Below are 13,812 nucleotides of genomic sequence, written 5' to 3' on the forward strand. Positions count from 1 at the left end.
TTTTTAATTAATTAATTTATTTATTTTTGGCTGTGTTGGGTCTTCGTTTCTGTGTGAGGGCCTTCTCTAGTTGCGGCAAGTGGGGGCCACTCCTCATCGCAGTGCGCGGACCTCCCATTATCGCGGCCTCTCTTGTTGTGGAGCACAGGCTCCAGACGCGCAGGCTCAGTAGTTGTGGCTCACGGGCCCAGTTGCTCCGCGGCATGTGGGATCTTCCCAGACCAGGGCTCGAACCCGTGTCCCCTGCACTGGCAGGCAGACTCTCAACCACTGCGCCACCAGGGAAGCCCCTGGAGTTACTTTTTTAGTAGTTGTCCTTGGCATTAGAAACAACATTGTGCCTTAAAGTAATCTAGTTGGATTAACATTAAGTGAATTTTAATTGTATAAAAAAACCCTCTTCCAATATAGCTCCATTTCCTCCTTTGCCTTTGTACTGTGATCAACATACAAATTACATCTTGATACATTATAAGCTCATAAAATTTTTATAATTATTCCTTTATGCAAATCTCTTTCAAACCAGATAGAAGACGAAAAGAACTACAAAAAAATATGTTTATAAAATCTTTTATATTTACCTATGTGATTACCTTTATTCATGCTCTTCCTTTCTTTATGTGGATTTGAATTACTACTGACATATGTCTTTTCAGTTATTATTTCCTGTAGAGCAGGTCTGCTAGCAACAAAATTTTTTTTTTCATTTTTTTTTTTGGTTTGTTTGTTTTAATTTATCTGGAAATGTCTTACTTTACCTTCTCTTTTTGAAAGATAGTTTTGCTCTATACAAAAGTTTTAGTTGACAGTCTTTTGTTTTTAGCACTTCAAATATGTTATCCACTGCCTTTGCCATCTACAGTTTGTAATGATAAGTCAGCTTACATTCTTACTGGAGACCCCTTTTGATAAGTTATTTTTCACTTGCTAATTTCACGATTCTCTCTTTGTTTTTTGGCCATTGACAGTTTATAGTGTGGCTAGTCATGGATCTCTTTGAGTTTTTCTACTTGGAATTTGTTGAGGTTCCTCAATGTGTTGATTAATGTTTTTCAACAAATTTTAGAAGTTTTAGGCCATTGTTTCTTTAAATATTCTCTCCACTTATTTCTCTCTCTCTTTTCCTTCTGAGACTTCCATTATGATTGTACATACACTTAATTATATTCCACATTTTTTTTGAAGGTATGTTCATTTCTTCCTTTTTTCTATTTATCTTATGCAGATTCTTATGGGGTTTTTTTAATGCAGTTTTTCAAACTGAATATCCTAAAGTGACCTATCTTCAAATATTCTAAATATTTTTGTCTGTCAGTTCAAATATACATTTCAACTCCAAAATATCTATTTTCCATGTAATTTTTATCTCTCTATAGATATTTGCTATTTGGCATGATATTGGTTTTTACTTAATTTTATTATTTAGACAAAGTTTAATTTTTGAACACATTTATAGTAGCTGATTTAAAGTATTTGTCTAGCAAAACCAATACCTGAGTTTCCTCAGTGTCAATTTCTATTGCCTTCATTTTTCCCTGGGCATGTGCCACGCTTCCCTATTTCTTTGAAGTTCTCATTTTTATTTTTTCTGTTGAAAACTGCACATTTTAAACAATATAGTCTGACAATTCTGGAAATCACATTTGACCACACCCAGGATCAGTTGTTTTTCCTATCTGTTGTTGTTATTAGTTTGTTTATTGTCATTCCTAAACTAGTTCTGTTAGTCTGTTAGTTAAAATTTGTATTTTTGTTTGAAGGTCACCAATGAAATCCTTGTCCCGTTAGCTTACTTGGTCACTAATAATTAGATAAATCATTTTTTAAAAATTCCTAGAGCCAGTAAGTCTCCCACTGTTTTCTGAGGGGTTCTGGGTGTGTGTTGGGTCATACCTTCAACACCCAGGCAGGCAGTTTACCACTTTGCCTTAGCCATGACTTTCTGCTTGCACACAGCCTGAAGATCAGTCAGAGGTTCGCAGTTTGAACATTTTCAATCTTTCCTGAGAATGTGCACAGTCCTGCGCATATGAATGGCTTTATATATCTTTGGATTGTGTTGGAGCCTTTCAAAACCTTCCATGGATATCTCATTCTCAAGATTTTCCTTTTATGATTTTGACAAGATTACGTTTGTCCCAACTGGTAGTGCTGCCTCAGACACACACTGCAATGATAAACAACCTCCACTGATTAGTTTTTTGACAAATTCCATGGGGATAGGGTTTTCCTCACTTAGTGATCTTCGAGTCACCTCAAAGAAACAAAAGTCCCATTGAAAGGGGCTTTTCCAAGGAGCTGCTAGACAGATCAAATAGTGACAGATTTCAGGGGATTAGGTTTTTGAGGGAAATCCAAAAACATTCTGCCCCATCTGGGGGCTGCTAGGATGCTGGTTTTAACAACTAACATGTTTCCTAGGCTGCTGGCTTTTAAGACTGCCACAGAGCTTGGGCGGGGAAGAGGGATGGGAATCAGGCAAACATAAATGACACAAAGCTTGACTTCTTACCCAGATTTACCTCCTTTTCTTGAATAGATTGTGAAAGAATTGTTGCAAGCTTTTGGTTAAATAACTGAGTTCTGGAAAAGTTTTGACAATTTTTACCAGTGCTGTCATTACTTTTATTGAGGTACAGACATTCACACATTTTTTTTTTTCACCATTTTTAAAGTGCTTTGTGCCAATATTTTAACTTTTATTTTTTGAATCCAACTTTAAAGCTTTTTGCTATATCACATTAATATGAAGAGACTACCAGTAAGATAGGCTGGAAAAACTGGAAGAAAACACATGGAGACAAAACCAAAGATGCTTGAGAAAGTCATTGTATTGTGGAAAAAACATCGACCTTTGAGTTAAACTATATTTGATTTAAATTCTGGTTATTGACACTTCCAAGACGTTGAAATTCTCTTTCTAATCATTGGTGCACGTATGTTTTCCCACTATAATAGGGTTAGTAATATCTTCTAAAAGTTTGTAACAAATCTTAAATAATATATATTGGAATTTTAATAAGCTGAAATTTTGTTTTGGATTTTTCAAGTATATGTAAACTGAACAATACTAAAAGGTATTAGAACAATTTGGCATTAGAATATTTAAGAAATGCTGATTTCTGCCTCTAGATTCCATGTTTCCTGGAAGTAAACAGTTTGATTCACATCATCAGCAGGCTTTAGCAGGAATAGGAGAAACCAAGGATCAACAACTTTAATTTATGTGATAATCTGGTTTTATTTTCAGCTAAATATTTTGATCTATAAAATATTTATTTAATAATGTTATTATCAAAAATATGTTTAATATATTGTTAATTAATCACCTTCAGGATTTTGTAAAGTTTTACAGGCTCAGAGACAGAAAACTGACTTATCCCAGTATTTCCAATCTGAGCTTTTCTGAATCTGCTTATGGATTCTTTGATATTGATGTGACTTGTCTAGAAGCTGGACTTCAAAGAGAAACTAATGTCATTAGGAAAAAAATAATAATTTTCCTTCTTCCCTCCATCTTATGATCAGGTAAACTTTTAAACTCAACTCTGAATAGAAAAAATAAAAAAAAGTGTGTTTGAACTTTTTTTTTTCTCTTTAAAGAAAGTTTGAGGGAAGACTTCAAAGCACCTGTCACAAAAGACATCATACCTTGGGTTGAAGGCGTGATTTCTACAGACCTCAGTTCAGCCCTCAGGGATACATATAGATCTATCTCCAAATGGATACAAGACTGCCTTAGATCTAATCATTTCTTAAAAGTAAAAGTAGACTTGCAAAGACAGGATATAGAAAGTAGAATTTAAAGCACCCAGAGCCACTACACATATTATCAATATTGATTTAAATTGAATTTCTTCCATGAAACATAGCCTCAGTGTCTTGTTTGCTTTTTCCTCCTTCAACAGCAAACAAATCCAACTCTAAGAGAAGCCAGTGTTCCTACTGGAATCTGGACAATAGCATGAAATTTATTTAATCCATTTTGGCTCTGAATTACCAACCTCAGGAAGAAAGGGATTGAGGAAAGAAGGGATAAAGAAAAGAAAATACACATGAGGTTACTCAGCAACCTCTAGAGATTTGTCTAAGTATCTGGGTATTTTTGAAAAATCTAAAGAATCCATATCTCATTTATGTAAAAAGTTTTATTTGGGAAGCTCTCACTATTAAAACTAGTATTCAAGATTTGGTCTATTAGGCTGCAGATAGCCTATTAGTTTTAGGAGAATACCACCCTTCTCCAAATTTAACATTGGACACTTTTTCATTTCTTTCTTTTTAACTGGAAATTTGATTTCACCACAAACCAGCTCCCCTGGCATATAGCTGCCTCATCATATTTTGACCATCTGTTGCCCAATCCACAGCAATAGCTATCACTCAAAATGCACACAAATGTTCCAAATAGTTTTTCAATTTTTTTAAATTTAAAAATGTGTAAAAGAAGGAAAAAATACATTCCTGCATATCTGCCTGTATCTTCTTTATCAAAACTTTTCCAAATCAGCTGATAACCAACTCTAGTAAGTCAAACTTGTAACTTTCCACCACCTGTTCCTTCTCTCATTCTTTTAACTTCTAAGAAAAGCAACAAAAGCCTTACTCATCCTAAAAAATAAATTCTAATCCATGAGTGACAGGAACACTCATTGCATATCTGAACAGTAGACAGTCTAGAATCACTAAGTACTACCCTTCCTATTTACTATCTGGTCAAGAGTTAACACACACCTGTGGGATGTCATCTTCATCTTCAAAACTATCAACAATATTACCTGAATTTTTGTCACAGCTAACAGTGAAAATGTGGGTGTTTACCATAGATGTATTATAAGTAATCCAATAAGTTTAAAAGTCAGAGAGCAAATAGATAACACTTATGTGACTTAAAATGGGAAACATAGTTATGAAAAGGATGGCGATGCCCTGGTAGACTGAATTTAAAGAACATATTTAGGCAAAGCGATTTTTAATCTAGGTGTTTAAGGAAAGAGAAGGTTAAAGTAGTAATTAATAATAATAATAAATACATTTTAAGCTTGGAAAACTTAAAACTGTGCATTTTAATAGGTAGACTCATTTTTTTGTCTGATCAAGGCCTGAGCTGCATGATAAACATATACCAAAACTTGATTCAAAATTCCACCTTTCTTCATAATTGATTTTTCTTATTAATCTAAAATATGTGCACCTAAAGATGCCTCCTCTCTTTTTCCCTTCCTCAGCATAATTTCCCAATGTCACTTTGAATGTCTTCATACTTTAGAAATTATACTTATTTTTATAAAATTCCTCATCAGAAAATTTCTAGGATTTAAAAACATAGTATCATGAACATATTAAAACCCAAGCAGCAATAAAATTACCAACATTTTCTTTCATAATGAGTGCTCTAAGTGAAATTAACAGACATGCTACAATATAAAAGCATGAGTTTAAACTGTATAAAATGTATTAAGTAGCATACTCAAGCTAATTTTACATCATTTTAGCCATTGTTCTGAATAATTTTTTACAGTTGTCACAGGGGGTTTGAATACAGGTGGCCAATTCTCTCCATCCAACTCCAAGTGGTGGGTGGTAAAAATTGTTACATTTGAATTAACATTGATCCAAGTCAGGTTATTTTCATTTTTATCTTTTTTTGGCATGTTTGTAGTTACCATTTATCATAAGTCCTGGCTTAAGCAGGTTAATGAAAAAAAAAAAAAAAATCAGCAGCTATGGCTTCCCAGAATATCCTATTTAAAGTGGCATCCATCTCTCGTTTCTCTCAATCTCAACACATAATTCATTTCTCCATAATTTTTATGGTTATCTGAATTTATTTATTTATTTATTTACTTACTTACATGAGGGTCAGAACTTCTTCTGCTTTTCCATTCGTGTCTCCCATATCTAGCAAAGTACCTGGCTTATAGAATTTTTTTGTTTTGTTTTGTTTTGTTTTAATTTTTATTGGAGTATAGTTGATTTACATGTTGTTTTTGTTCATACTTTGAATTAATTAATAACTAATGAATAAATGGACATATGAAGAATGAGGCAATGAATGAACCAACAAATTTAATTAAAATGAATGCATATTATAGGAATTAGGAAGTCAGAGCTAGTTTAACTTTCAACATAGTCTTACAAAATGTTGGCTTGTGACTTTAATAACATTTGCCAAATTACAGCATTTTAATAAATTATTCTTCCTCTCCACTTCCATGCCACAATCTGTGAACTCATCTTCTATTTACTGCATTTTCTTCCAGCTATATCCTTTATTATCTATTCCACTTTGCATTACCTCTGTTTATATCACCATTGCCCATGAATTTTTTTCTTTGCATTTTGTCCATTCACAGCAAGAGAATAAAAAACAATAACCGTGTAGGCTCCTTTGTTGTAAACGTCCATGTGTTATTGTGCTTATCTTTAGCTTGTGTTTTACAGAGTATTGTTTGTTTAATACCAGTTTCTCTAGAAATATATTTTGTACCATCCTCTTATGGCCAAAAGCTGTGCATAGGGAAAATAAAAAGCATATATTCGAAGGGGAGAGCATTAGAGAAACATGTTACAAAGATTGCATTCCCTTGGTCCTATATCTCATTCACATTTTCCCTTCTTACATTCAGATTTTCTCCTCCTGTCTCTATATTCTCTTCTATGTTAATTTACTTTCCCTGTATTTATATATCAGTTTCCCCCTCTGGCCTGTTAATAGAATGTTCAACAGTATTACAGACTTGTATCTTACAGCCTGAAAGAATCAATTCACTTCTCTAAGGACCTATTTTGCTTTCAGGAAGTAACAAAGGCTCCTGGAAGATGTGTGATTAAAAACACACAAACAAAACAAAAACTTTATTTTTTTTATTAAACCATATTTTCTCCAATATTATAAATGTATAATTATAATTAAAAACCATAACTTTTAGCCATGTAAATAACAGTAACCTATTTTTCCCATTAAACTTTGTTTAACTTTGGCTTCAAGGAACTATAGCTTTTAAACAATGCTAGATCATACGGTCTGATATTTCTGTATAGCCATACAGATTTGTAAACTTGAACTTTATCTTCTCTAAGCATGCTCCTCCCCCAACATATATACAGAGAAGCTAACGAAAACAAGATCAAGTTTGCAGATATCTGCCAAATAAATAAGAAACAAAAATTGAAAGTATCCCAGATTTACAATCCTTTCAGAAAGAAATCATGGTAAGGTGGACTAGGGCAATTGCAGAGCTTTTCGATCTTTACTTTGAAGGATGTCTGGGATGGATTTCTGAATTAGAAGATTTAAAGTTTAGGCAAATATCCACCTTCTCATGATATATGGGCCTGTAAATTCTAATCAGTGTTTTGGTGTTGAAATATTAAATTGCTGGGATATTGAGTCCAAAATAGAGTTATTCTTGCCTATGCAGGGGAATTTTTAGGGAGAGAATATATTGAATTTGATGAAAATCAACCAGACTGCATGACAATCAAATTCTAGTAGCTTGGCCTATTAAGCCCAGAATTTAAAAAAAATAAAATAAAAAATTGATCAAAATTGCAGAATATGCAATAAAAGAAAACAGTTATAAACACATACAGAAATGATTATATGGGACTGGTGAATAAGCTAATGTAGAATTATGGAAGTTCAAGGACCACATTTTTATTATATGCTTGTGAATAGTTAGACAGAACTAAAATTAAACCCCAATACTGTGCCTTAGGTTCATTATTTGTGAGAGTCACGTAAGATAATAACCATAGAATTTACCACAGTGTTTGAAACATAGCTAATGATCAATAAGTGGTAAATTATTATTTCTTTATTGCTTCAATCAAGTTTTTATGAGTTCCTATTTTATGTTATAAAGTACAGGTATTTTTCCAGATGCTCAGGATACGTCAGTAAACAAAAGAATAAAAGCAAAAAGTATCTGATGCCATAGAATTTATATTCTGGCAGGATCAAACAAATAAAAAATTATTTTAAAAATGTGTGTGTGTGTGTGGGTGTGGGTGTGTGTATGTGTATGCTATACTAGAAAGTGTCAGGTGTTATAGTAGGAAAGTGTGGAAATTTTAAATTGTAGTAAGGGAATGTGTCACTGAGAATTTGACATTTGAGCAAAAATCTTATGGAAGTAAGTGAGTGAACCATGGGGATATATAGGGAAAGACATTTCAAGCCCTGAAATGAGAGTATGCTTTGAGCAATAAGGAGCCCATTTGACAGGGGCTGAGTAAGTGAAGGAAAGAGTGATAGCGAGGGAGGTTACCAAAATTGAGAGGGTCAGCCCAAGTAGAAATTTGTAAGGCAATGTAAAGACCTAACTTTGAATGAGCTGCAAAGCCATTTTTAAAGATGCCAATAGAACAGTGATATAATAGGATATACTATTCAAAAGGACACTTTGGTCTTTTTCTGTTTTTAGAATAGTTTCTCTTTTGAGTATAGAGGAAAAGGCGAAAGCAGTAAAACTGAAGGGCAAATTGAAATAATGAATGTAGAATATAATGATGACTTGGAACAGGATGGTTGTAATGGAGATGGTGAAATGCAGTAGATTCTGAACATAGCAGTGTGTAGTAGTTTCAAACATAGTAGTTCGAAAGCAAAGATGACAGGACTACTGATGTGTGCACAAGAGTAACAGAATGTAGATGTGAGAAAGAAAGAACAGTTAAGAATGATACTCGGGCATTTGGACTAAGAAACTGGAAGCATGGAAAATATTGTGGTTAGAGCACGTTGGGGAAAGGAATGCCTGGAGCTTAACATTGGACATGTTTAGTTTTAACTATCCAGGTGAAGATATTGAGTTCGTAATTGGATGTATGCATTCACACATTTTGAGGGAAATCCTGACAGGATATTCAGATTATAGAGGGTATTTAATTTCAAGGGCTTGGATGAGATCTTCAAGTTATAATACAGATGGAAAAGAGGTATCAGGGAACAAAAACAGGGAACTCCAACATCCAGAAATCAAAGATCTGAGTATGTTCCACAAAAGAGGCTGAGAAGGAGTAAACCACATTAAATAGGAGTAATACCAGGAAAGAGTAGTTTTCCAGAAAAGTAGTGCTGAAAAAGTGCTGAGTTGAGAAGTATTGAGTGATTAGTTGCATCAAATATTGCAAATATGGCAATATCATTAAGACCAACTCATTGGGTGTTGGCACCTCCTCTACTAACAAATAAAAGCCAATTGCATGCACTCCTTCACACTCTGTGTTCATTGGCATTAAGGTGGAAGTTTGAAACTGGCCATGGCTGGAATATTTATACCACGGAAATCAGGAGACTGTTAAAACTGAACCTTTTTTCTCTTCCTAAAAGGCACTATTAAATTTTAACACCACTGACTAAGACATGATTATTGGATTTAGTAATGTGTAGGTCACCAGAGACTAGGTAAGCTGGCATAGAGAAGAGGCATAAAAATGTCAGATTCATGAAACTGACTTTATGAAGTTAAAGGAAAGAATGTCTAGTTACTGAGAGATCACATTATTGAAAAACGCATATATGTGTTTTTTATAAACACTAAGAATTATGACAGTAAGAATTTTCAGTAAAATTATAATGAGTAAGAATCTAAAATCTACAGAGACTGAGGGAAATAAACTGGATTAGAAAATGACTCCTAAAAGGAGAGGTAACCAAAACCACAATGAGATACCATTTCACACCCATCAGAATAGCTGCCATAAAAAAGAGAGATAATAACACATATTGATGTGAAAAAATGGAACTATCATGCATTGCTTATGGGAATGGAAAATTATACAGATACTTTGAAAAAGAGTTTGGCAGTTTCTTAAAATATTAAATATATATTTACCATATTATCAAGCAATTCCACTCCTACATTTCTAAGCAAGAGAAATGAAAACATATGTCCACATAAAGACACGTAAGCAAATGTAGACAGAGAATGACTCATAATAGCCAATATATGGAAATAATTCAAATGCCCATAAACTGGTAATTTGACCAAGAAAGTGTGTGTACATCTATACAATGGAATACTATTCCTCAATAAAAAGGAATGAAATACTGACATGCTACCACATGCGTAAACCTGAAGAACATTATGCTAGTTGTAAGAATATAGAAAAGATCATGTATTCTATAATTCCATTTGTAGGAAATACCTAGAAAATGCAAATCTATAGAGACAGAAAATAGATTAGTGGCTGACTGAGGCTGGGATAGGAAAGGACATTAACTATTAACTAGCAACTTATGAGGGTAATACAATGTTCTGAAACTGGATTATGATAATGGTTGAACAACACAGAAATTTTACTAAATGATTACTAGAAATCATTGAAATGTACACTTAAAATGGATGTTTTTGTAATATGAATATTATCCCTTAATTAATTTGTTTTAAGAAGAGAGCTAAAGTGGTTTTAGAAAAGGAGGGGTAGCAGTTGGTTTTATTTGGTGACATGAGATTCAAGGCTGACTTTTATGGGGGGGCTGGGAAAGGGGAGAAGAAGAGGGAGATTTGTATGGAAACAGCAATCAGAATGGGACATATTCACCTTACTTCTAGCTCCACGCTCTGGGAGAAAAAAAGTGCTTTCCACTAGAGAGAATCAGCACCCTCAAGGTAGAGACAGGAGTCAGAACAAGAAAGTAAAGAACATTCAGAGAAGGGGTTCAGAATATAACAAATTTTGCTATGGACTAGGAGCATTTCTAAGAGCACAGGAGAAGTGTTTTGAGAGCCCAAAAGGAATGAGAAATGGATTATCAAATGGTATATACTCAACTTTAAAGAAGTGAGAATCAGGAGTAACCTGGGAGTCCTGGTTTTCCTTAGTAATTGGTATAAACCAAGATAAAGGGTATTATGAAGTGTGAAAACTCTGAGATTTTACCCCACTTGCAAGCTAACAAGTTATCCTGCCACTGTTTCATAGATGCTGGCAGAAGACATTAGATTCCTGCATCAGAAGCAAAGAACTCCACAGTCCAGCAAGCAGCATGCCCTTCCTGTTCATGCTGGTTTCTCTTGTCCCACAAGTTCCCTGAGAGTGATCTAGAGTGTTTCATGTGGTAGCTGTGCATGTAGTGTGTTTGTATCACGGATAAGGAACACCCAGCTTAAAGAAACCAAATCTTTTAAATTTGGCTACAAGTTAACCTGCCTGATCTTTGCCCTGGAAAAGTCATTATACTGGTTACTCTGTACTGAACAATAAATAGAACCCCTCCCTGCTCCAGAAAGTAACATAATATCTATCTTCCAAGATAGGTATCTTGGAATATCTTGTATCTGTTTGCCATACAACATCCTTGAAAAGATAATCTATAACAAACGTTATCAGAACATCTAATCACAAAATGTTTCTTAATGAAAGAGACCCGTGGATAATCTTCCAACTAAGGGTAAAATGATACTAATCTTTGTGGCCTCAATCAGATTGTCATAGTAAGAGAGATGACCATCACAGAGGTACAGGGAGTGGTGAGGAGTTCTGGCTAAGATCACAAAACAATTGGGGGCACCCTCTTTTCTCCTCGATGTATGGAAGCCAGAGCAGAGGTCTTATTGGAAATACCTGGAGCTCTGTGGCTCTCCTCATTGCATACAAGTTAGAAATTTAACCACTTCTCAGATTAATGTAAAGACTCTGAAGAAGATTGGACCACTGCTCACAAATGTTCACTTTCTTCCCCTCAATTCCATGGTAGATGAAACTTCCTCACTCCTTTGATGATGAACTAAACTTATGATTTTCAGTAACAAGAATGGGATGTTAATAGATCTAACACAAGTAGATATTTGAAATGTACTTGTAGTTGGTCTTTCTCTTTTACAGCCTCTACCATCTCCGTGGGAAGAATATAGGGGAGCCAGCTGAACACAGCCTAAATGGGACAACCCCCAGAGGCAAAAGTGGGTTTAGCTGAGATAAACGGGGTCACCCAGGTTAGCAATTCTGAAAGTAAGTAAGAATGAAATGATTGGTTTTTTTAAGCCATTGAATTTAGAGAATTTTGTTTACTGGTGTTTGATGTTTTGTTTTTTGTAATAGTTTTCTGATATACTGATTGAATACAGAAAAGGAATATTTTGGCTGAAGAAGTAAAGATAGATATTTCAGGAATATGGAATACCAAAGAGAAGGTTAGTTTGCCATGGTAATGCAGAGTGTATGTACGTTTTCACATATGACAAGCAGCCTGGGAGTAGACATTCTAGGAAGTGTGTAGTGGCCCCGATATGCATTCAGGAAGCCAGGCTCTTTCTAGTCCACAGTTCTTAGCATTCTACAAATTGTTTCAAATGGGCAAAGGGCTACCTCACAACTTGCATTATATTAGATTTTTTACTTAGAATTATTAATAATAATATCTAACATTACAAAAAAATCCTATTAATAATTACCCCCCAATAATAAAAAGTGAAGCTGTGATTATTAGACCTGGTAAATTGTATCAAGGACATAATTACAATTCATGTACAGCTTTCTCTTGACTCACAAAATCCTTGAATTAGCAGCAATCTGTGTAAGGAAAGGGATATCTTAAGAATCAGAGTCTGGAATCTTTTTTAAGTTTTTTGTGTGTGTGTGTGTGTGTGTGTGAAATAATTACTAATCTTGAACATAAAGAATTTGATTAAGAAGTCTTTTCTTTTACAAATGTATAGAATTAATGGTTTATTAATATTCATAAATATTTATCCACTATCACATCATATAAACAGTGATCCACATAGAACCCTTACAAATAATACATAAACAAACAAACAAATGTATCCTGTGTCCTATGTATGAATCAGAAATGATTTTCCCCAGCAGTAATTTTTATATATGATTTTTATAATTGTAATAGTAAACTTTTTATCATGTTTTACCTATGGGAAAATCTGAAATGAAAAGTGGCAATACTTATTCTCCATGTAATATGAGCAATTGTATTCTGAGTTCCAAATCATTGAATCAAATATTCACTTTTGGAAAGGAAAGAATTAAATAAATTTCATGTTAGATATGTAATATTATCTCATTTTAACCTCATAAAATCCCTTAAGGTTAGCATTACTTCATTTTTAATTTGAGATATGGGGACAATCATTATGGTTATATCTTAGCCATGTTTATACATCTAATTAAGGATGCACATTTTTCAAAATTGGTCTCTGAATCAAAACCCACTACATATTTTTTATTTAAAGTTTCTTTTCTACATAAATCAAATATACAAACGAATTATGATACAACTTCTGCAAAGTCATCAACTTGCTCTACCCATAAAAAGGCAAACTGAGAAAAAGGAATTAGAAAGATATTAAAAATAAACATAAGCAGCCTTATTAATATTATCATTATTGTCTCTTCAGTCATACAAGCTAAAATAATTATTGCACATGTATGAACTTAACCATTTATCCTTTTTAAAATTTATAATTAACCTAAATTTATATTATTTTATAATTAAAAATATCAAAACACATTTAGGTAATTTCTTTTTCTGCATTTAACATTTTTGTGATGAAAATCAGGTTAATTGAAGAGAGAGAATCAAAATCATGGTGCTCCATATAAAATTTCTAGTTAGATAATGGAAATGAACAGGTTTTAGAAGTTAAAAAAAAAAAGTGTGTGTGTGTGTGTGTGTGTTGACACTGACATTTGGTAAAGCTTGGCAAAGATCTGAATTTCTAGGCCAGTGTGTCACATTTTGATATTATGCCATACTTTTGCAATTTGGTATTTCAATTAAATTATTTCTCATAGAAACTGAGCGCAGTAAATGAACCAGTTTAATTTAATCTATGAAAATAACAATTT

The sequence above is a fragment of the Balaenoptera acutorostrata genome, chromosome 18, assembly GCF_949987535.1.
Source record: "Balaenoptera acutorostrata chromosome 18, mBalAcu1.1, whole genome shotgun sequence".
In the NCBI taxonomy this organism is placed as follows: Eukaryota; Metazoa; Chordata; class Mammalia; order Artiodactyla; family Balaenopteridae; genus Balaenoptera; species Balaenoptera acutorostrata.